Genomic DNA, 23,452 nt, shown 5'->3' on the forward strand with positions numbered 1-23,452 from the left:
ATTAACTAAAAAATTATATGCTCTGCAATGTTTATTGAAGTATTATTTACAGCTAGGATTTGGAAGCAACCTAAGTGTCCGCTGATAGAGGATTGGATAGCAATGACGTGGTAGAGTCACATAATGGTATACTGGTCAGTTACAAGGAAAGATGAAATGTTACCGTTGCAGTAAAATGGAAGGGGTTTGAGGGAATTACATGTTATCAATGTAAGTTAGAGACAAATATTGGGTGATTTTGTATTATTTGAATAAAATAAGGAATCAAAATGAGAAACTGACAAAGTAAAATAATTATAAATAGCATAATTTGATAACTTAAGTGAGGTTTTTGAGGCTAAGAGGTTGTGAGGGAGAGGTGAAGATAATGTAGGAAAAATTGAAACTCTTAACAAAAACAGTATAGAAACTCCAAAACCAAATTGACTTGAATGGAAAGCACTGGGGCAGATTTCAGGACAGCATGAGCTAAATCAAGCTGTATAATTTTTAAAGAAAGAATATTCAGTCCTGCTATGGAAAATAAATAAGGTATATGGATAAAATTAGGTGAAAAAAAAAAAGAGAGACAATTGTTTGAGTCATTCCAGGAAGGGAAGAATAAAGGAAGGACAGCTGATTTAGTGAGAAGGATGATTTAAAAGTTTAGATTTTGTTGCCTTGCATTTGAAGTACCTGAAATACTTCCAGTGGAGATCTCTGGAAGGCCATTGAGCTAGTTGTAGATGGTGGTGTGGAGCTCTGGAGGGTTGTGAAAAAACAAAACACAAACCTACCTGGTGTTTGGCAAAAGCCATGATTGTGGGTTGAACCACCCAGAGAGAGATACAGGAGGAAGAACCAGGGACCAAGAGAGAATCCCAAACAACATCGCTGCTAATGTATTGGCAGAGGATCAGAAGCATCCTGGGGACTTGATGGCCTGGGTGACGCTGACCCCACATGTCTCTTGGCTTAACCACCTCTGTCAAGGTTAAGGTTTACTCTTTATTTCAGAACTCTTGACACTGACACTGTTTGAAATTCACTTTATTTTCACATTCATTATCACAATTGTCTTGTTATTTGGCACACAAAACCAGCATTTTTAAAGGGGAAACAGAAAAGAGACAGTGGAAAATGATAAACAGAAAACCAATGACTTTGATATCTTTCACTTAATTTCTTCACTTAATGTAGTACAGAATTTTAGCTGGTTGTCAATACATTTACTGTTACTTGTTTTCAATGTATTACGGAGTCATTTTCTTTTGGTTATCTTTTTCTATACAGTTTGTCTCCTCACTTCTTTTTTTTTATTTTACAGATTTATTTAGTTATTTATACAAGCACTGGGTACAGTCAGAAGCGCGGGAGAGTGACAGAATTCACCAGAGCCAGAGGGGAGAGCAGAGCAGGCAGACTGACGAAATACACTGCTGAGGGGAGCAGCAGGCGGCAGGAGAGACCTGAGGGCCATGTGGGACCCTTTCCCCGGCGGCCGGGGATCGAACTGGCACTGCAGAGGCTGCGGGCAGCGTAGCAACCCAGTGCTCAACCGCTGCGCCCTCGGGGAGGCCCTGTCTCCTCACTTCTTATAATAAGCAACTTGACCTTTGGAGAAAAGTAAAGGCAATCTGGACATAAAATTCACCCAGGGGAAAGATAATCTGAACAATTTGTTGATGTATTTAAACATGAAAGCAAATGGAGTTGAAGTGTTCAACTACACTGTAATAAGCAAAAAGTGATAATACCCCCATAGAAACCACTTCTGCATGCCTCCTTAATTAGGAGAACTGGAAACAAAATCAAACTAGACTGAGTTGCGAGGTGGGTCATAAATAGCTAGTGTGTTCTCTCAGTGAAGGCATTAAGTTTCTTGCAAGATGATCTATACCACAAACACTTGGGCACATGGTTCCTATATGTCAAATATGTTATATATGATGGCCTTTCTCCTCTTAACCCAAGCACAACATCATTACTGCCTACTGTGTGATGAATGTGTCCTTCATTATTTCAGAGCACTTGATATATGTTTCATCTTAAATGGGCCCACAGAGATAGTTGTTTAAATCATTTTGTTGATCCGCGGTTGAAATATCTTAACACACACACAAGAGTATAAACTGATAGAAACAATAGTGACAGGAAAGTCAAAATTCATAGCCAGAATGACCATCAACGAAGAACCCTAGCAGAAGTTCTTTTCATAATTAAGTCAAGCTGTTCAAGACAGGAACAACTACTTTTCAAATAGATATATACAAATAGAAATAAACATTTTGACATGTAGTTTTGAGTGACAAAACCCAATGAGAAAGTACACAGAGGAAACAATGGGGTACAATTATGTTATAGAATTTTGCCACTTTTTTGTGCTGATCCAGGAGTCCCTGGGGCTGGGTGGGTTAGCCAGTGAATTTTGAAGAATGGAATATGTAGCATAAGGGTGTATAAGACTGAATTTTAAACATTCATAATTTCACAATCATGAGGAGACTGGTTTGTGGCATAATCTATATGAGCCATAACATTGTTTAGATAATAGAACAGCTAGAAACCAAATTATTTTATATATCCACAAATGTTTTATTAACCCATGAAACCAGCAACCATTTCAGAAATAGGAAATGACGAATTTGGGGGAAAAATGCAGATTCAGCAACATCACCAGATTCTGAATTTTCCGTTACTCTTTGCTTGCTATTGATTCATTAGTTTTGGTCATCTGCTGACTGTTGCTACAGATAAGCAATAGCAGAAGCTTCTACATACATAAGCTCTATTTATAAGAGAAAAAATTATAGGAGAAAATGTTTTATCTAATTTTTTCTCCTTGCAATTGGGGGAAGACTTGTTAAAATCTGAGCAATTTTTGAACATATGAGCTCATCTTACTGGGAAATTGTTCTGTAGGAGTATTTTTTTAAATCATTGTTTTAACCAATCAGAAAACATTATCAAAGCAAGAGAAGTATGTAATTCACATTTTCCCTTCTTCACTTAAACATTTGCTTAAGCCACCTCAAACAGCTATTGAGCTTTTGATTTGTCACATTAAATCAGAAGCCAGTAGATTCTTGTGTCTGTATCAAATGGCTGAAATTCAACACCATTTGAACCATTGATACATATTAAAATACATATGAAAAATTGCTGTGTTCTCCCCAAAACTGTTTTTAATATCTAGGCTTCAGGTGAGGAAAAAGATACTGAAAATGTCAATTCATGCAGGGTAATGCAATGGATTTCAGTGTTTAGATGCCAAGTAGAGAAAGTCAACCTTGGAATTCAAATAGATTTGGAGTGTAATGGAAAACAGAATAGCCAAGCTCCTGTGGGTGTCTTTAAGGGTTGTCTTGAAAGATTCCTCTAAAGACACTAAGTTTGACCACCAAGTATCTGACTTAAGCACAGTGGTTAAGAGTGTGTGTTCTGGAGCTAGAATGACCAGCTTGAAATCCAATCTCTGCTGCTCATGGGTCTCAACCAAGTTATTTAATCTCATTTAGAGTAAGACCAATATTTGGAGCTCATATGGGAGTGGTTAAGAATTAAGTGACTTATGCTAGTCGAGTCTTTAGAATAGTGCCTGATATGTAGAAAGTGTTCCCAAATGACCTTGGCATCAAGATGCCCAGTAATTTCAGGTATCCTAAGTGCCATGTTAGTATTCAGTTTTCTAAGATCTGCCTGGCTACTACCCTGTTTTCCTTCCTCCCTGTCTGACTTCTCCAGGGGCATAAGGATGGTGCAAATATATTGAGAAATGTAGGTGTTCCTTAAAGTTCATCTCTATTTTCAAATTCTTAGCCATTTGCAAAATTTTTTGCAGGATGAAACTGTTCACAGTGAGTGCTCTAAGTATGGCATAAAAAAATGAATATTTACTAGAATTGTATTGGAAAGCAGCCTCCAAAGGTATGAAGGCGAGTGGACTAGGAGAAGTCTGTGATGGAGGGATGCCCTACCCGAAGCATTCCACTGCATAGTGGGGGTGGAGGAAGATGCTCACTGGAAGAGGCTCACTGGAAGATGCTCACTGGAAGATGCCTTCATTAGATATGAAGGTAAAATAGACATTTAAAAACAAAGATCTAGATAAATCATTGCCAGTCGACCTACAATTAAGAAATACTAAAAAAATTCTTTTCCCTGAAAGGAATGATCCTTGAAGGAAACAAACTGCAGAAGGGATGAAGACCACTGGAAAGGGTAAATATTTGGCTAATATAAAAGAGTTTGATGGGCCTCCCTGGTGGCACAGGAGTTTGAGCGCCGCACTGTGAAGCTGTCCGCAGCCTCTGCAGCGCAGGTTCAATCCCAGCCGGCCGGCGAGGGTCCCACATGGCGCGGCAGACCTCTCCTGTCTCGCCCGCTGCTCTCCTCAGCAGTGTATTTCATCAGTCTGCCTGTTCTGCTCCCTGCTCTGTCTCCGGTGAATCCTCTCACCCTCCCACACATCTGCCCTGTACCCCGGTTCTTGTATAAAAATAAATAAATCTTTAAAAAAAAAAAAAAAAAAAAGAGTATTGACTTGTTTTTTAAAAAAGATTTATTTATTTATGCATACAAGAGCTAAACTGGGGTGTAGGTCAGAGGTGTGTGTGTGGGGAGTGGTGAGAGGATTCACCAGTCAGAATGGGGAGCAGAACAGGTAAAGTGACTGAAATACACTGCTGAGGGGGCAGCAGGTGAAACAGGAGAGGTCTGCTATGCCATGTGGGTTAGCTCCCTGGCCGGGGATTGAACTCATGCTGCAGCAGCTGCTGATAACTTGGTAGTGCTGATACTTAACCCCTTGTGCCCCCAGGGAGGCCCAGTATTGACTGTTTAAGCCAATTGGGATTTGAAACCTCAATAAAAATACCTTACCAATATTATAAAATATTTAGATCTGACAGAACATTTTATAATTATATGCACAAAGTTCAACAAATTCTAACCAATAAATATGACAAAATAAATGAAAACCTACATAGATATGACCTAAATGACAATCAAAGTACAAAAGGCATAAGGGCATAGAATTTGTGTTATTCACAATGAGGTAAAGTACAAATTTATGATACATGTAAATAAATTTTAGGATGAAAATTTTAATTGTTAATCACAAAAAAATTAGAAAAAAGCTAAAAATCAAGTAAGGAAATAAAGGGCATTTACAAATCTTTACAACTATCGTATTACCTAATGTTGCCATATTGAGTTACTTTCCCTGCTATGGGGAAAAGACTAGAATTTTATCTCTCATTACCTTCTATTAGCATTTTTTAAGAGGCCTTAGTCCAAGCAAGAAGACAAGGAAAATAAATAAACCATATAAAGAATGGAAATAAAGAACTTATGTTTTCAGGTGAAGTTATGGTATATAGAAAAGATCCAAAGAAATTTGCTATCTTAGCCAATAAATGAATTTACCAAGATCATCAGATATGAAAGGTTGATATAAAAATTAACTGCCAAATTGACCCAGCATTTTGGAAGACATTGAGGTGTTCTCATATCTTGTGCTCTAACGAGCAGCATTAATCTTGCATATGTGTCATTTCACACGTAAGAAAGTATGTGAATACATTTTCTCATATATATATATATATATATACACATATATATACACATACATATATGTACAAATACAATCTTACATCTCTTCATTCACTCACCTGACCTTGGGCACTTAGGTTGCTTTCATAACTTGGCTATTGTAAATAATGCTGCAATAAAAATAGAAAAGCATATATCCCTCTGAATTAGTGTTTTTGTATTCTTCTGGTAGATACCTAGGAGTGGAATTTCTGGATCATATGATTGATTTATTTTTATACTTTGAGAAACTTCCATGTGTCCCACCAATAGTACATGAAGTTTCCATTTTTCTCCACATCTTTGCCAATGTATTTTATGGTTTTAGATCTTACATCTAAGTCTTTTATCCATTTTGAGGGTTTTTTTTGTGTGTGTATTGTTTGAGATAGTGGTCAACATTCATTCCTTGCATGTGTGAAATTTGCGTGTGGCTGTCCAATTTCCCCAACACTGTTTGTTGAAGAGATTTTATTTTTTCCAATATATATTCTTGGCTTCTTTGTCAATGATTAACTGTCCATATAAATGTGGTTTTATTTCTGAGCTTTCAGTTCTATTCCATTTGTGTGTCTATTTTTAGTCCAATACCATACTGTTTTGCTTATTATACTTTGGAGTATAGCTTGTAGTTTGAAGAGTGTATTGCCTCCATTCTTCCTGTTGTGTGTCAGGATTTAGGGTCTTTTGTTGTACCATATAAATTTCAGTAATGTTTTTTCTATATTTTTGAGGAATGTCTTTGAAACTTTGGTATGGATTGAATTGTGTCTGTATATTGATTTGGGTAAGATGGCCATTTCAGTAGTGTTAGTTCTTCCAATCTATGTACAAGGATTATCTTTCCATTTTTTTGTGTATATATTCTTCCATTTCTCTTACATTTAGGTAGTCAATTTTTTACCTTTATAGACATGCATATTTAGTTCCTTCCCCACATTTGGGAAGTTTTCCTCTATTATTTCTTTGAATAAGATCTGTTTCCTTCTTTTTCTCTTTCCCTTCTGGATTACCTATTATCTTTATGTTGTGTTTCCTAATGAAATCAGATAATTCTCAAAGTATTTCATTTTTTTTCTTCATATTTTTTTCTTCATGTTTCTCTTTCTTTTCCCTCCTAGGTCCTTTGTGTATTATCTTTTTCAAAGTCAACGTTTGATCTTCCATTTGGTGTATTCTGTTTCTATAGTTTTCTCCGGAATTTTTTCTCCTCTGTTGATTTTTTTTACATACTGCATCACTATTATTTCTTATTAAAAGCTTCAATTTCTATTTTCTGGTCATTATTTTTATTTCCCAGGGCATTCATGTTTTTTTCTGAGTTTTCTTCTAGTTCTTTGAATTTCTTTCTCACTGAAATTTTGAACTCTGTATCTGATTGCAGTATGAAGTCTTCCATGTCATTGTGGTTGGATTTGGGAAGGTTATTATCTCCTGTGATGACATATTCCCTTGAGGTGCCAAGGTTCATGTATTGTATATTTGTTTGCCCATTTTGTTGCTTTAATTTCCCTACTTTTTAAAAAGTGACTATGATAGTTAACTTAGAGATTTGCAATACTTCTACTTCTAGTAGGTGGTAATGTGGGTTATTTTTTCTTTCCCAAGCTTTAAATGATTCTAGATGTCCTTTCTCAGCTTTCATAGATCTGGAGACCTGCTCTTGCAGATGATGAGTCAGTGCTGCAGTGGGGGGCAAGGGTGGGGTGGGACAGCTGATTGAGTTTAGAAACTGTTGGGAGTGGGGGATAGAGGTTGGCTCATGCCTGTGGCACTGCTGACATTCTTCCTCACTGGGATTCTAGGCTGTGTGCTGTCCGTGAGCCTCACAACATCAGTACAGTCCTGAGGGTTGGGGGAGTAGGAACAGAGCTCAGTGCACTTTCCTTGTTCTCTTCACTGGGAACCTAGCTCACTAGGCACAACCTAACTCCTTTGCACATATTTCCCTTCCACTGAGCTCTCTCCCCTCCCTAGCTTCATTGGCCAGGCAACAGATCTGTGGTTTAAAAGTCAACCTCCTACCTGGGGCCAGAACCTCTTGCTGATTTTTTCCACCCACTTCTTGCTCAATGAAGCATGAATTTATTTAGTGTCCTTTCTGAAGGGTTTGTGCTGGTCTCTGATATTCAAAAGGTGTTCCAGTTTCACACCAAGTTACAGAACACTCTGTGTGCAGTGCTGGTATATGTGAACTTTCAGATTATATCCCCTGGAGCAAAGTAAAGTAACTTCTCTGATGCCATCTTTGGCTGAATCCAGTTGTGATTATTTTCATCATATCTTTTATACATGAAGTTTGGCATTCTACTTTATTATAGAGTTTCCCTTCTTTTGCTTGTTTAACTTATTTCTATTAATATAGACCCATGGTTTACTATTTTATTCAATGGGTTATATGCCTACATTGTATGTATTTCAAATCAGGGAAGTAATTACAAACTCAATCCATTTGTATTATTTCTAAAGATGCAATACTTTTCCTCACTTACCAATGAATGTATTAGAAAATAACTTCAAAGCCAGCAAATGGCAAAAACTCTTCCTTCAAAGTCATACTAATGACTATCATACATATCTTAGAAAAGAGGAAGGACTTGAAAGTTTCATCCACTTTCATAAGTTTCATCAAATATTCAATTCACTCAAGGGTGAAAAGAAAAGTCAACTTTCAAAAATGTGTATATGTTATTAAATGAGACACATACTTTATCACTTTCTAATAGCACCAGATGGGAAATCTGATTTCCAAATTAGATCTAGGAAGTAGAATGAGCAATCCATTCATCCTCCTCTGCTCCAGAACTGGCCACTGGTTAATTAGAAACAAGACCAAATAAAGACTCCTCTCTACATCCCCTCAATGGGAAAAAAAAAAAAAAACACAAAAAGCTCACAAAATGCCACAAATTACTTTGTAGAATGTAAGCTGGAACCAGTTTCAATGATTCAAGCCAAGAATTTATGTATTACAGAATCATCATAATGACCATGCTGTCCTTGTAAACAAGTAAAATTTTTCAAATAAAGCAGGAAATCGTATTTATCGCTTTTCTTAAAACTCAGTTACCCAACATCAACTAGTATTCTAGTATTTAAATTCAGTAAGGAGGGGAAGGAGACCATATTATGGGCCTCACAAGGATATATATGGGTGGATGCAGAGCATTTGTCATTAATGCAAAAGTGAATTTGAATTTTTTTTAAAGATTTAGTTATTTATTTTATACAAGAACCAGGGTACAGGCCAGATGCGCGGGAGGGTGAGAGGATTTACCAGAGACAGAGCGGGGAACAGAACAGGCACACTGACGAAATACACTGCTGAGGGGAACAGCAAGAGCGACAGGAGAGATCTGCGGCACCATGTGGGACCCTTGCCGGCCGGCTGGGATTGAACCGGCACTGCAGAGACTGCGGACAGCTTCACAGCGCTGCTCTCAACTGCCTGTGCCACCAGAGGAGGCCTGAATTTGAATTTTTAATCTTTAGTTTGATTTAAACATTGCCTTTAGTAGCATGGTGACACTATTATTTGAAAAGGGGGTCTGGAGGTGGATTTCTTTAACAGCAAACACCAATGGCTCTTTTGTTCTGGTGGCTGCAGAGCAACTAATAGTGTTTTGTTAAAGACTCTTTTTAAAATTTTCTCTGCATACTTAGTAGTTTTTAGGCCATGCTCGGGCCTACTTAATGGCATACTCTGGGGTAACAAGCATTTGTTTATCCTTAGCAAGTTTCAGTAGTAGAAAGATCACCTGAGCTTGTGTCAGTGCCAAGAAACAACAAAGAAACTTGAATGGTGGTGTCTCAATTCCTAGACCTCTAATTCCAATTCTTTTGTATTTTCAAATAAAGACAGCGAAAGCAGGGAAAAACAGACTAGGGATGCATCTGTCTGGGGACTGGTGAAAGGATATAATTTATCACAACCCTCTTGCCCTCGAGTAATGAGGAGTTGAAGAGTACATGGCTCTGTCCCAACACTAACTGCACCCACATTGCCGTCAGATGTGGCTAGTGTATAGTTAGGCGGGAATGTGTGTTGGCTAGGCTGTCAGGTGGCCTTTCTTCCCCATGTTTCTCCTCCACTGACAATACAATTGTGTTGCCGAGGGATTTCTGACTCATTTTACATATTGAAAGAACAATGTTGGTCTCAGATTCCTCGCCAGAGCATTAGCAGTGCTATGTGGGGTCTCCACAATTACTGGACAGTGCTGTGCCCGTTATGTAGTTAGAGACTCATTTTTTTTCTAGACTTGGCCACCAGAGACCTCGTCAACCTGGCTTCTGTTTTTTTTTATCCTTTTAATTCTTTGAGCATTTTCATGTTTTCTGGGGAAAAAAAGTTGTGCTCTTTCTAACCCCGTGATGGAATCAGCTGTTTCCGAGGCGCTCTGGTTCCTTTTAGTGAAAATGGTATTTAGAAACCAAATTTGATTTGAGCATTCAATATGCTATGACTGAGCTGTCATTGCTTCTAGGTCCCTTCAACAGGCAGAACTGAGAATATATGTATGTAATCACACATACATACATGTATATTAACATATAGACATAAAATATGTAAACATCTGTATTTATATGTCTGTGTATATATGTACTGAAAATTCCTGAGTTAATACCAATGCACCTAATTCTAATTTTAGAATTATTTCTGTTTCCCTTTGGTAAAATCCCTTCTCAGAACTGATCAGAGGTTTTCTCAACAGAGATTTAAGTCAGAAGGAGACAAGGCTAAATTGTAACGAGTAAGTATATCATGGAGTTAAATCATATTGGCTTTCTTTAACTTTTTTCTATAGAGGTGATTGCTAAGTTTAAGTACTTGCTGAGACCATAAGAGCTCAAAGTGGTACTGTTACCTAGAAGGAAGCAGGATTTGCTAGAACTGAATGTGAAGTAGTGTGTGGTAACAGCATGCCGGGGTTCAGGAGATAATGAGAAGTGGAAGGATCTTCTGAAGAAGGGATTCTTCTTACCCCTTCTCCAACCTAACCTTGGTAAGCTTTAGACAGTACCGCCCCACTTGATGATGCCTAGAAGGGCCGTCTTGTTTCTCTCACTTTTGGGGCATCATCTGACATCTAGTCACTTGGTTCAAGGTCAGGTATCTCAAGGTGCCTCTGGAAGCATCCCTCCTCTGTCCCCTGCCCCCATTTCTTCCCTCCTTATATACTGGCTATTCAGGCAGAGCCAGAAGTTCAGCCCCTCTGATAGTTATAGGAAACACTATAGTGAGGAGGTTAAAGTCTCTGGAGTCACATTACAGAATCAAAGCTAGATATAGAAAATGATGATTAGCTTGTTGGTTGAATTTGGCCCACAGATATTTCATTTGAGTCAATTTGTAGAAATTAAACATTTTCCAATAAAAATTCAAGTCTCTGACTTTTCTTGAAAAAGTGTGAAGATCTAGTAACAAGGGGCCCATATTCCAATGTACTTACACTCAGCTAGAAGTTTAAGGGAGACAATCATCTCTAGGAGTGCCGCTGTTCCCCAACTGCCCCCTTCACTGGCATTCACTTTGTGATAGCCTTCCTTGGAATCATCAGCACAAGAAAGCCTTAGCGGGCATGGGATTTTCTCCTGCTCTATATTTGCTTTGATCCCCCAACCACTTTTTAATTTCAGGGCCACCTGAGGACTATTGGTTGCCTTGGAAGCAGACATCTTGAATGGCAGGTAGAGGCTAACTCTTGACCAGTCAGAGGAGATGAAGCAAGGGAGATTGGCAACCTATACTAAGTCTGGACTTTAAGTTCATTTTTGTGACAAAATGGAAAAGACAAAAATGGAAAAGAAAGCAGGGCCTCTGAGCCTCTGAAGTTCTTTGATCTACATGCCCACTATGAGCAGAGAACGGAAACATGGCAGAGGGGCTCAGAGAGGGTAAAGGTGTGTTGTTTGCTTTTCTTGCTGGACACACACCTAAAACACATTTTCCAGATATCCCTCTGGTCAGCGTGGGGTCCTGTGGATGTGTTGTAGCCAGATACATGGGACTGGAAGCAACGGGCACCACTTGTAAGCTGAGCCCCTGCTGTAGTCTCTCCCCATGTGCCACTCACACGCTCTCCTTGCCTAGAGTCTTAGATTCAGTAGAGGACTGTGAGGTCTTAGAAGACAATGGGCCACTTGCTCAAAGAAGCTTCTGTCCCTGAGTGACTATGGGGATAAGAGTCTTCCCCTTCCACAAACCTCAGTGGACCCTAATGAGAGTAAGAAATAAACTCCTATGGGTTTAAACTACTCAGATGTGGGGGTTGTTAAGGCAATTAATGTATCCTGACTGGTACACTGGCCTTGACCATGATACAGATTAAAAGCTTACAAAGGTACTTTCAGAGAGTTCAGTTTCTTTTGTGGTCAAATTTCTCAAACAAGCGAAACTTACTTCTTCAGAGTTCCAAATTTTCGAAGTCCTTTCTGTCCTGTCACTGGTACTGATAATCTGGATGCTGTTTCTATAACTCAATGTGAAGTGTATTTTCCAAAATTTTTAATTGCCAAATCAAAATACTCCCCAGTTCACATTATCCTTGTATTCTTGTGGTATTTGACACTTGTCCACACACTTCTTTGTGAAACTCTTCCCCCACTTTGGGGGAAGGGGAAGCTTCCCCACCTCTTTACATGGGCTCTAGATGTAGAGGGTTCTATATGCCCAGAGGTGTCTGGTGTCCAGCCCCAGCCCACTTAGCAACTCTACCTCACTGCCATTCACTAGCTGTGTGATCTTGGTCATGTCCTTAACTTCACAGAGCTCATTAGGGGCTCTTGTGGGGATTCATGAATTCAGTGAATAAATACAAGACCTCACTGAGTGTTAGCCACTGTTACTATTATTAATGGAGTGTCTTGAGAGTTTTTTCTTTCCTGGCTTCTCTGTAATGTCTTCTGACTCTTTTTCCTCTCTCTGCTCACTCTTTTTCCAAAGACTTTTTTATGGTCTTGGCTCTTTTCTCATTTTCATTTCACCTCTGTGCATGACAAACATTCACAACCGATTCTGAACATTTTATCTACCTCCTCTATGCCTCTTCCCTCCCAGGTCATCAGGGCAATCACACATATACAAGAGCAGACTGACTCTGTGAGGCTGTTTCTTCTGAGACTTTGTGGCAGATCCAATTGCAACCTGGATCATAAGGGAAGAATTTGTGCAAGGTAAAAGTTGTATATGTGTTCTACTCACTAGAACTAAGTGACTAAGACACAGTGTATCCCCATGACTGCACAGATATTTGTTGAAAGGATCACAGCTGCTCACTAACTGAAGCTTTTATGTAATGAAGATCAAGATTTCTCACTCATGGTCCTTCTAGTCTTCTTTCTGACTGCAGCCCAAAAATAGGATTATTTCATTTTGCCTATGTTTTCATAGATTGGGTTTCCCAAGGTATGATCCACAGATTATTTGATCAGCATGTTACTTCTCAAAAGGGAGCTTTAGACAGAAAGTAATTAAAAAAAACTTGGAAATTCTCAGAGCATGTTAATATACTAAAAGCCCTCTGTAAAGAAGCATGGAACCAACATCTTCCAAGCTTATTTGGCCACAGACCCCTATTGACATTGTAGGGTTGAGCCCAGTTTGCGGAGATCCATTAGCTGCCACAGGAGGGCTCAGAGGGGACAGAGAGAGAAGGACCCACTGCTAAGGAGATGACTGAGGGTAATTGAGAGCAAATAGATCAGAGAGGAAAGTGTCATCACTGTGAAAAGCGAGGAGACATAATGTCTTGAAGTCAAGGGGTCTAGGAGATTTAAAAATAATGACCAACTATGTGAAATGACAAAAAGTCAGAGAGAATTCATTCATTCCTACATCAAGCCATTCTAAAAGAACTTTTTTGGCTATTGGCACCTGCCTGGGCATTTGTGTTGGACAACTGGTCTAGGTTAGTTTAGTAGACTAAATATGTCAGACATGGTTCTGACTCCTGTGACAGAGACTGGAGGGACTATGGGTAATGATAAGCCGGGACAGCACTTGGAGCTTCAGAGGTGAAGCACCTTGGAGCAGAAGTTAGAGGGAAATTGGGTTGGTTTCAAGTCTTATGAGAGTCCTCAAAATGGGATAAGAGTGCCAGAGATAGTGGTGAAAAGGGATTCCCAGTCACACTGGGTGCACTTGAATAAACTAGAGAAATCTCCGAGTAATCTTGGCTTTTCATTTTTGGTTCATGGAGGGGTGACTGGAAAACAAGATTATTTTGAAAGAACTCCCAGAGAGGAAAACATAAACTTTGTGCCAATTGCAGCTCAGCCTGGGGAGCGTAACTGGCATATAGGTTGCAGCCCTTAATTTGTAAGGGGCTCAGCTTCTTATAAGGGTTTTTGCCAAGCGGTCATGAAGCAGAGATCACACAGCAGTCATCTACTATCCTGAAGAGACTAGCAGATTTGCTTTGTTTAACCTATGGTGTTATAAAAAATAAATAAATAAGGCATTCACCTTTGTTCCAACCTGGAGGGCCAAATCCTTGTGAAACTACTAAAACCCAATGGAATGACTGAAGATCCCCATTTGGAGTGGAGATTAATATTCCCTTTTTATAGTGATTCTTCAGTTAAGTGAGTGATATTTGTAACGTGCTTAAAATAGAGACCAGCACATAGCAAGTTCTATAGATGTACTTATTTTAAAAAAAATTAAATGTTGTCATTATGTAATGAGGTATGCCAACTCATTTAATATTTCCTATTATTCTTTCTATAGTCTGGATTCAACAGAAAAATGATTTATTCTCATCAGGCCACTGTGTCTGTTCTTGATGCTAGTAAGTTAAGGACTCTAACTTTTGCATTATGTACATGCACAGGTGATGGTCATGTCAATGCCTATGACTGTGATCATTCTCTGCAAGAGTCCTCTCCATATTCATCTGGCAGAATATTCAGTGTTCACAATTATTGTGATTCCTTTGCAGGGTGACCTGTTTTTGTCCACAATATTTCCTGTGTTAGGAATCCAGATTCTCTTTGGCTTCCTGTGATGTCTTTGCCATCAGCCACTTGGCTAGGCTGAACTACATTTCCCAGAAATCCCTTTTCTTCCATATTACTGTTAGCAAGAGCTAGGAGGGGGATTCTTTCTTGACAGTTGGGCATAAGGAAGGAAGGAAGCCTGCAGGTACTTTGTAGGATAACACAGGGTTTCTGATATGTTGACATGAAGCAGCAACTTGTCCCGCAACAGTTCTCTCTTCTCCCCTAAGTCATTTTTTTTTGGTTTCTCTGACTCCTTGGCCAACTGTGTGTGCATTTAGGTCTCTGACAAAAGGATCCTAGTCTCTGTGGGACACTCTTGTTATCAAGGTCAAAAGCAAAAAAATTGATGTGGTTCAGTCCAGTCTTGCCAGGCTCCAGCTTGCTCATGACCTTCCTTGCTGACAGCCAGCCTGTGGCGCTCTTGGCTCCAGCATTAGAAATGTAGTCAGTCTTGCCTAGATGGCTTAGGGAGCCCCCCAAGATTGCTTAAGCCACTTCCCTTTAATAAATTCAAAATTTGTCTCACTCCTCCTGGTTCTCTGCTTCTCTGAGTAAACCCTGACCAATACACTTCCATGCTCCTCTTTGAGGGCCTGGGCCTTTGACAAGGCTGGAATACCTCAGCCTCTCCGCTGAAGCCTGGCACCTTTCTGGAGATGACCATGCAGTTCAGCATGGTTCTCTGCCACCATAGACCCCACAGCTTCTGTTCCTTTCTTAGCCTGGGAGAAATCATACTTCATGGATCTGCTCTGTTATCTTTACTTCAGAGTAGTTGATGACACTTGGTGAAGATTTAACAAAAGACAGAAAGAGGGTTTGACTTCAAGTCACTTCTGCTTTCAACCCCAGTAGAACTTAACAAGCCAGTATAATCCCTTTTCTTCTTGGAGTCGGAGAGCTCAGTGTGGGAGAGAAAAATAATGGGCAATAAACAAACATTTTCATAATCATTCTGTACTGAGAGGGAACAGCTGAAGATGTGGCTGGAGATATTCCTTATCATTGGTTCCAAAGTCAGTCAGTGGTTCCCAAATGATATGCCTACCAAATTAGAGATTTCTTGGGTGGGGTACAGGGATTTGCATTTTTTATAAAAACTCAAGTGGCTTTTATAGACAGCTGAAACAAGAATAGCTGTCTTACGTCATCTTTTGTATGTCAGATATCAATTTTCTGAGTGGAGATTTTGATGGCAATGAATAACAAACAATAATAATGACAGGATTGACCTTCTATTATGGAAGTTCAGAAATTTTTGTATCCGATATTCTTATGCAAATGGGAGACAACACCAGCTGCAGGAGAAATGAGCAGTGAAGATTATAAACAAATAAAAGTGCCCTGTTTTGGGGTCAGGACTGGGCAGTCATTGTGGCCACAACTCAGGAACTAGGGGACATAGGGACCGAGATGGGTGCAATCTCCTTTTCTGCCTGAGTGCCCTCCTGAGGCAGAAGGGCTGAGGTGTCCTCACTGCTGGGGGATCAGGCTGCCTCAGCAGGATTTTATCAGCTAGAAGAGTTTCTGTTCATTGAGGAAAGAAACACAAGCACTGGCATGAAGATGATGCAGATTTCCCCATGAAAAAGCAAAGGCTGACACAATGTCATCTCGAGTTGTGATCAGAGCACTAGAGCTACTCACCGACAAACTAGGGTCAGTCAACCTCGACAATGTCCCAGTCTCAGAGGAAGAGGGAGGGAGCGAAGCAGAGGAAGGGTCCAACAACCCAGGAAAGAATGAGGACAGAGAGGGCAGAGAGCAGGAGAGAAGCAAGAGAAAGCATAACCTATCATGGCCTTCTCTCATGGCAGGACGTGGTAGAGGCGGCGGAGATGGCAGCAGTGGATGAGGAACTAATCTTGGGTCCGGCAGAACTAGAGGAGACAGCCTCCTAGGTGCAGGGCATCCTGCTGGCCACCCAAGTACAATCCAAGGAGACAGGGCTGAGCACCAAGGACGTACTGTTACAATTAGTGGAAACTCTGAAGAGCCAATCGGACGTCTCAGGAGCTCGAACCAGGACTCTTGAGGATGAGATTAGCTTGATAGAGTCAAAGTTAAAGACAATTGCAGATATGCTAACTGATATTGGAAAGCAGCTAAGTAAGCTCAGTCTCTCATCATATGTCTCAACTTGTGCTCCTCAGGGAAAAATCAACTTGTCATCTGGCTTATACCCAAAGGTGCACCAAGGCAATGTATCATCTCCCTCAGCGCCCTCTGCACCTCCACCTTCTCCTCATGATGATGACCCTGTACTGGATGACTTCTTCAGTGGATTCCCTTAACGGGTACATCTGTGACACAACCACTGCACCCAGCGCCATGAGATTCAGGCTACCCAGTCCACCAACACGTATATAGAGAGAGACAAAATGCACTGTTCGAGTAATATCTGACACCAGCAAACCAATGGTTGCTCAATTGATAAGATGTAAGCAGTTTACAATGTTCACATCGTGGGGAGTGTTTCAGGATTGTGATTATAAGTATGCGCCAACTAGACCATCAGCGGGTTGGGTTCAAGTGAGCTCGTGTACTCAAGACCCATGCTCTGACTGGTGGTACAGGGGAGACCATCCTGACATCTGGGCTCTTGGACGTCAAAGGTACAAGTCTGTTTTTTGTATGTGTCTACCTCCAACTCAAGTAACTGTGGCATTATTATACAATCCGATGAGGCTCCATTGTTCCTTCGATGACTGCTCTGTTTGCCACTTTTCTCTGCCACTTTTCCAACTCTTGACTCTTTAAATGATATTAGAACACACACTCACCTGGTCGATCCAACTATAATAGCAGTAGGTTCTCCATTTGATAGAGAGGCCTTCCAACATGAATTGCTTGCACAGTCTAACTCAATAGCTGCCTTTCATTCATTAGGGGTTGGGTATATAACCAATTTTACACCATATTTCTTTGTAAAGGATATATACATCAAAATATCACAGTTTGGTGGGTTTATGTTTGTCATCATAACAGTATACTGGTTAATCATTAGGTGTCACACGTTATTCTCAACAAGTAGATTTTCACGTAAATACCCCAGGCTTGAGGGAATTTAGGGGGAAAAAATAGCAAAAGCCAACTGGAGCAGTGCTCCGTACTGGTCCTGATGTCTCCACAGACACTAGGATGTCAGGGCTCTTTGCACTGACTGTATCCAAACATTTGACATGAGAGGCCATCTCTGTGAAGCATCGCATCAGACAACTGGGCAGTTGCCACGGGAGGCTGCTACAGGAGGTAGCTGAAATGGAGGAGATTGCAGGAAATTGAAGACAGAAGCAAGCTGAAACCGACAGAAATACTAGTGCTCCCAAGTTTTGTCTTAAAACAGATTTAATGAATTCTTTACAAAGAAAACAATTGGGTCTGTGAACTGTTTTCCACGATGCTTGTGTTCTGAAAACTTATCCCTGATAAGCCTAAGCTGTCAACTGGTGCCAATAGCTCCATAGGAGAGAGGTCAATACACTCATGGCTGCTGAAACTGCAGCCCAGAAGGCATCCCAATGGTTTGGAGAGAAACTGCTTGCACAGAAGAGATGGAACTCAAGAAACTAATTTCCAAACTAGTGGTGGCAGATTTCAGAAGGCTCCTGAGGCCATGAGCCTAGCTGCATGATAGAGGGACCTGAGAGTTTTATAAAATGGGTATAATAGCTCAGCCTGTGGTTTGGGGTGGGAATCTCATTTTGGGTGGCTAATCCATTGAATTCAATTTCTTGCCAAGGAAGCTTGTCTCAAAAGAAAAGCCATTTTCTGAGATGCTTATTAAAGACACAGTCTCTGCAAAGGCAAGTGTAGAAGCTGTACGTCAGGATGACTTACAGTGCTGGCCCCACTGTCTAAACTATTAGGATTCATTGAGGATGTTCCCTTTGAGATAAAAGAGAGGTCTTGAGCAAGAAGACTGCTCCTGCACTATTGGTTCCCAGGCAGCTGAGTCACTGCTTAGTCAGGGGCTGATAGCCAGGTGACCATTGATATAATTGGTAAGAATGCAGGAAGAAATCAAAAGCTCAATTCTGCTGCTAAGAAATATAATGGAGGCCCTGGAGCTCTTAGATTGGTTGCCAATTAAATAGTCCTGTTGATTAAATAGCCACTAGAATTGTGGCGCATCTCTGTCTCCGAAAATGCAGTGAAAAGACAAAAAAATTCCCCAAGGTTTATTTACCTTGTGTTGTGTTGTCCCATGCTTTCGCTTGCAGAAATGACAAGCCTGGCTATTTAGTCTACTTTCAATTTTCTGTTGAGTGATACCAACACTGCTCAGGTGCAGATTGGTTTTGGAAGAGGAGCTCTGTGAATCTTGAGGAAGTGCTGAGTCAGCCAAACACAGCATTAACAACTTCTGTACTTAACAAAAAGTAACACCTATATCAGCAAGTTGAGATTTTGTTGAGGGCTAATTTAGAAAATGAATGCATTCTTAACCAAGAATGGACTGTCAAGGGACACAGAGATTTACTGAAACAGTCAAGTCAGCTTGCCTGGCTGCTTAAAATATGGAGCAATAATCCTAAACATTAGTGGAGAGTGGCTTCCTCCTGTAGATTCATTACTAGGTGATGTCAGGTAATTATTCATTTTTTAAGTATGACAATGGTATTGTGATTAAATTTTTTTTTTTGGTGCTATAATGAATATGTTTTCAGGTTAACTATAATGATGTCTGTGATCTGTGGGTTATTTAAAAAGTTATATAACTATATATATATAAATGTGATATCTCTATAAGGCAGATGTGGCAAGTTCTTAACAATTGATAATGACTTGCTGAGTCTAGGTGATGGGTATTTATCGCATGGTTCCTTTTACTTTCCTCTATGTTTAAAACTGTTTAGTTATACAATTTTAAACAAGGGTACAGGGACCTCCTTGACTTTGGGACTGAGGAAGCTTCTTGCTCCTGAGAGTTTTATGTGAATATTTCTTCTTTCATTTCCTGCCTAGGAGATGGTACCACCTTCCTCCCAGTCTCCAAGTCAGAAGAGTCTGAGAGTCTTCCTCATCCCATCTTTCCCCTTCTGCCTTTTCATTCTATAGGCACCACTTTTTTAAAATTATATTTTCTACATATCACGGATCTGCCTTGATCCTGGGTTGCCGCCTTGGAGCACCCCAGCCACAGTCTTCTTACCGTCCCCTCCCCTCCATCGTCATCTTCCTCACATCCATCCAGCCCCCAGAGTAAGCTTTCTAGAGTGCAATTTGGATCATGCTGCTTCCCTGTGACTCCCCATTGCTTAGAGGATAAAGTCCAAGCCCCTAGAATGGTGTGCGATGCTGGGTGACCTGCGGGACTGTCTCCGCTCCAGAAAGGTGGCACTCTTCTCGTGTCATCTCTGTGATGCCCTTTGTCTCCCCAGGCTGACTGCTCATGGGCAGCCTGAGGGGTGATTTTTGCCTGCCCCTCACTCCTTAGTGGGAGAACTGTGTCTATGCTGGGTGTCAGAGTCCCCCCAGGGGGATTCTCTCTAGTTGTCCAGAGTGATACTGTGATCCACAGTGATACCAAAGGCGAGCGTCCTCCCCGAGGAGAGTTCCTCACTACTTTACGGGCCTGCAAGTCCATCAAAACAGCGTGCGCACAGAGCTATTAACTGCATTTCTTACACTTGTGCGAGGCAGTCGATTGTGGGGATTGAAGTCAAAGTGCCTGAAGAATCCCATGTCTACTACCAACTCACTTCTTGTGTGACCTAGGACAAGTTGCTTAACCTGTCCACACCTGTAGAACCTAACTCACAAAGTGCTGAGGTTGAAATGAGTCTAACGGGTGTGAACTTTGTGTTAGTGCCTGGCACATTATAAGCACTCAATAAGTGTTAACTATTAACATGATCTGAGTTGTGTTCCTGCTGTCTCACTAGATGGCGAGCTCCTTGAAATGGGGGGCAGTGTTTATAGATACTGCCACGTGCCGGACACTGTGCTAACTCTTTCATTTAACACATGCAGCCGACTTGGCTGTTAAGGACCAATTTTTCCTCCTTTCCTCCCTCCCTCTTTTCTCACTTGCCCCCTCTTGCCCTCTTCTTCCTACCCTTCTCCTTCCTTCCCTTTGCCCTGTACTTTCACATATATACCATCACCCCTATTTTACAGGTGAGGAAACCGAGGCACAGAAAGGTTAAGTAGTTAGTCCATTGGCACATAAGTAGTCCAAAGGAAGTCCCGGGCTAACATTCCCAGTGCCTCACTCCCAAGTGGGCATGTGCGACCTTACACTGCACGCTTTGTGTTCATAGCAGGTAGCCTCTTGACAGCCATTTAGTGCTCACTAAGTGTTTGTGAAATGAATGAATGCATGAATGTGAGTAAATGAAAATGAGGGAGAGAGGAACATATTGGGGGGGTGGATATGATTTACTAGCTGGGCAGAGGCTGTTCAGGCATATCACCTGAACATCCAGGTGAGCGGCTGGAAGGTTTTTGGGACACGTGAGAGCGCACTGTCAAGGCAAGGGCATGCGGAGCGGACCCAGGGGAACCTTGAGTGAGCACCTGTGCACACGCACACACACACATAGTTCTTTGAAAGCCAGTCTTGTGTTAAGAATTCACATTCAAACAAGCAATCTGGGCCTAAATATTTTATTCCCTTGTTTTCCACTCCCCGTGTGCCCCATAATTCCTCAAAGATTAGTCAATTTCTGGGATTATGTCTGCAGATTCCCTTATGAGAACTTAATCAACTTGCTTATGGACTGAGAGGACTACAACTTTTTATTTAACTTCTTTCGAAAAACATTTTAAAAAAACACAATGCTTATCAGGTTCATTATTTTTTTTTAAATGAGTCTAGTAGTTTATATTCCTTTAAATTTTAAATGATATAATTTATGGCTTTCAAACTTAGAGGTAACTGCCTAAATTCAATCATGACAAAATAATGTTTTATACCTGTTAGTAACAAACATTTTATTTCAAAGTTGGTTTTGCTTAAAATATTTTTTTTGGTTTTAGAAGACCTACCATGCTAAGATAGGTGAAATATGGAAAAAATTATTTCTCCTAAGGGAGCAACTGTCAGTATAAGACAATATTCTCCCTTATTAACCCGATTCAAGAATATCAGGTGTGTACTTCAAAGATGATGTTCACATGTTATTTAGAACAGTATGCCCGAAGTATCTTAAAAATAATTAATCTGAGGCTCTTTAAAAAAATTTTCTTATCTACCGCACCTGCATGTCCTCTGATGAACCGCCACAATCCTCACTTCCACTGTGGCCTCCTCTTCCCTCAAAGCTTCAGTCAGCACACCCATCCCCCTTCTTGGCAAACTCATCCTGTCCTATCATTGCCCTTCAGCTCTTTTCACTTTGCAAGCTAACACCCCTTTTCCTCGTCACCTCCTCCTCTTGCTCCACCCTCAACTAAAATACATCACTCCCTCCCTTGCATTTCCTTCCTGGGTGATGCTTCCTAGGGTGGGGTATCAGAAACACTTAGGCTTTCTTCCCTGTCGGGCATGCTTTCCACTGGCTCTTTGTTAGTGGTGCATGGAATCTTCTGGCTGCTGCCACTAATGTGTGCAGTGATTGTCGCAAGGTACAAATAGACCAACATAATAGTTGTCTTTGTTTGCAAAAGTTAAGCTGGTAAATAATGTATATGTCATTTGTTTTTACCTTTGCTCTAGTCCAAAGGACTATACTGTCACATCGAATTATTTCATTAAAATCTGAAAATAACACTCATTTTCATTAAAAAAGCCTTAGTTTCTTCTACTTATTTCACCTATTTTGGATTTGAATAATTGTTTTTTAAATAACTGCCTTCCCAAATGGTAATAACTTCTGAGCAATAATTCTTTACCTACTCTGATGGGTTAGCATGAGAGGAATGTCAGAAATAGGAGATTTGGGTACACTGAAGTTATCACAGATAGCTGGAATAATTTATTGCACTTTATTATTTTTATTGGCTTGAGTAATTTTATGTTTCTTATCCTGGAACATCTGCAAGGCTTAAAGCATTGCTCTTACAAATAATAGAAGTTTGGCTCATCACCCCTTTAAAAAATGTTTTCTGATATCTTATGAGATCAGAATATGAATGTGTCATTTCTTTTCACCAAACACTTAGCTCAAGCTTAGAGCTGTCTGTATCATCTCTTTCACCTGACGCAATGCTTCCAGCTGAAGCTACACAATGATGATAGGCTTTTGTGGGAGATTAACGAAGAGTGCACTTTAACATTCAGGGGATGGTCCCCCCAATACTGCTCTAACAAGGGCTTGCCGTCAGAGTGTCCCTTTACACGCTGACACCACTGGTGTGTTCAGAATGACCCTGTTCATCAGAGGTTCAGTACCCAGCTCTACCTTTTTTGATACCTTTGAAGAGATATTTTTCATTAAGGGGTATAGGTTGGGTTTTCAGGGATAAGAGTTTCCGTTACCAAATAAGAATTTATCCAGATTGAAGCAAAGCGCCTGAGTAAGGCAGCCTGTGATAAGCAACTGCTACGTTTTTTGGATTGTAACCTATGTCATGTCTGACCTTGAACAATTACAATATTAACCCACCCAGCACAAGCTGAAATGTATATAAGCCCGTAACATCCTTAAGGGGTGCTCAGACTTTGGACATGTATCCACTGAGTCAAGTACTTGTACAATGAAGCTGCTTTTTGTTAGCCTCGGTGTCCTGGTTTCCTTATGCCACACAACCAGACCACCACCAGCATCCTTATATCCCTCCCCATTGTATACAACTGGAATTCAAGCTAAATGGAGGTTTCTGAATATTCTTTTCCTGGACAGTGCTTCTGTGGCCGTGTAAAGCGTATTTGTTTCAATCCATCTGAGGCTTGAGTCCAAGTCAATGACTGGAAAATTTCAAAAACTTAATG

Source organism: Talpa occidentalis, unplaced genomic scaffold (genome assembly GCF_014898055.3).
Source record: "Talpa occidentalis isolate TD23 unplaced genomic scaffold, MPIMG_talOcc4v2.1 talOcc4.5, whole genome shotgun sequence".
NCBI lineage: Eukaryota > Metazoa > Chordata > Mammalia > Eulipotyphla > Talpidae > Talpa > Talpa occidentalis.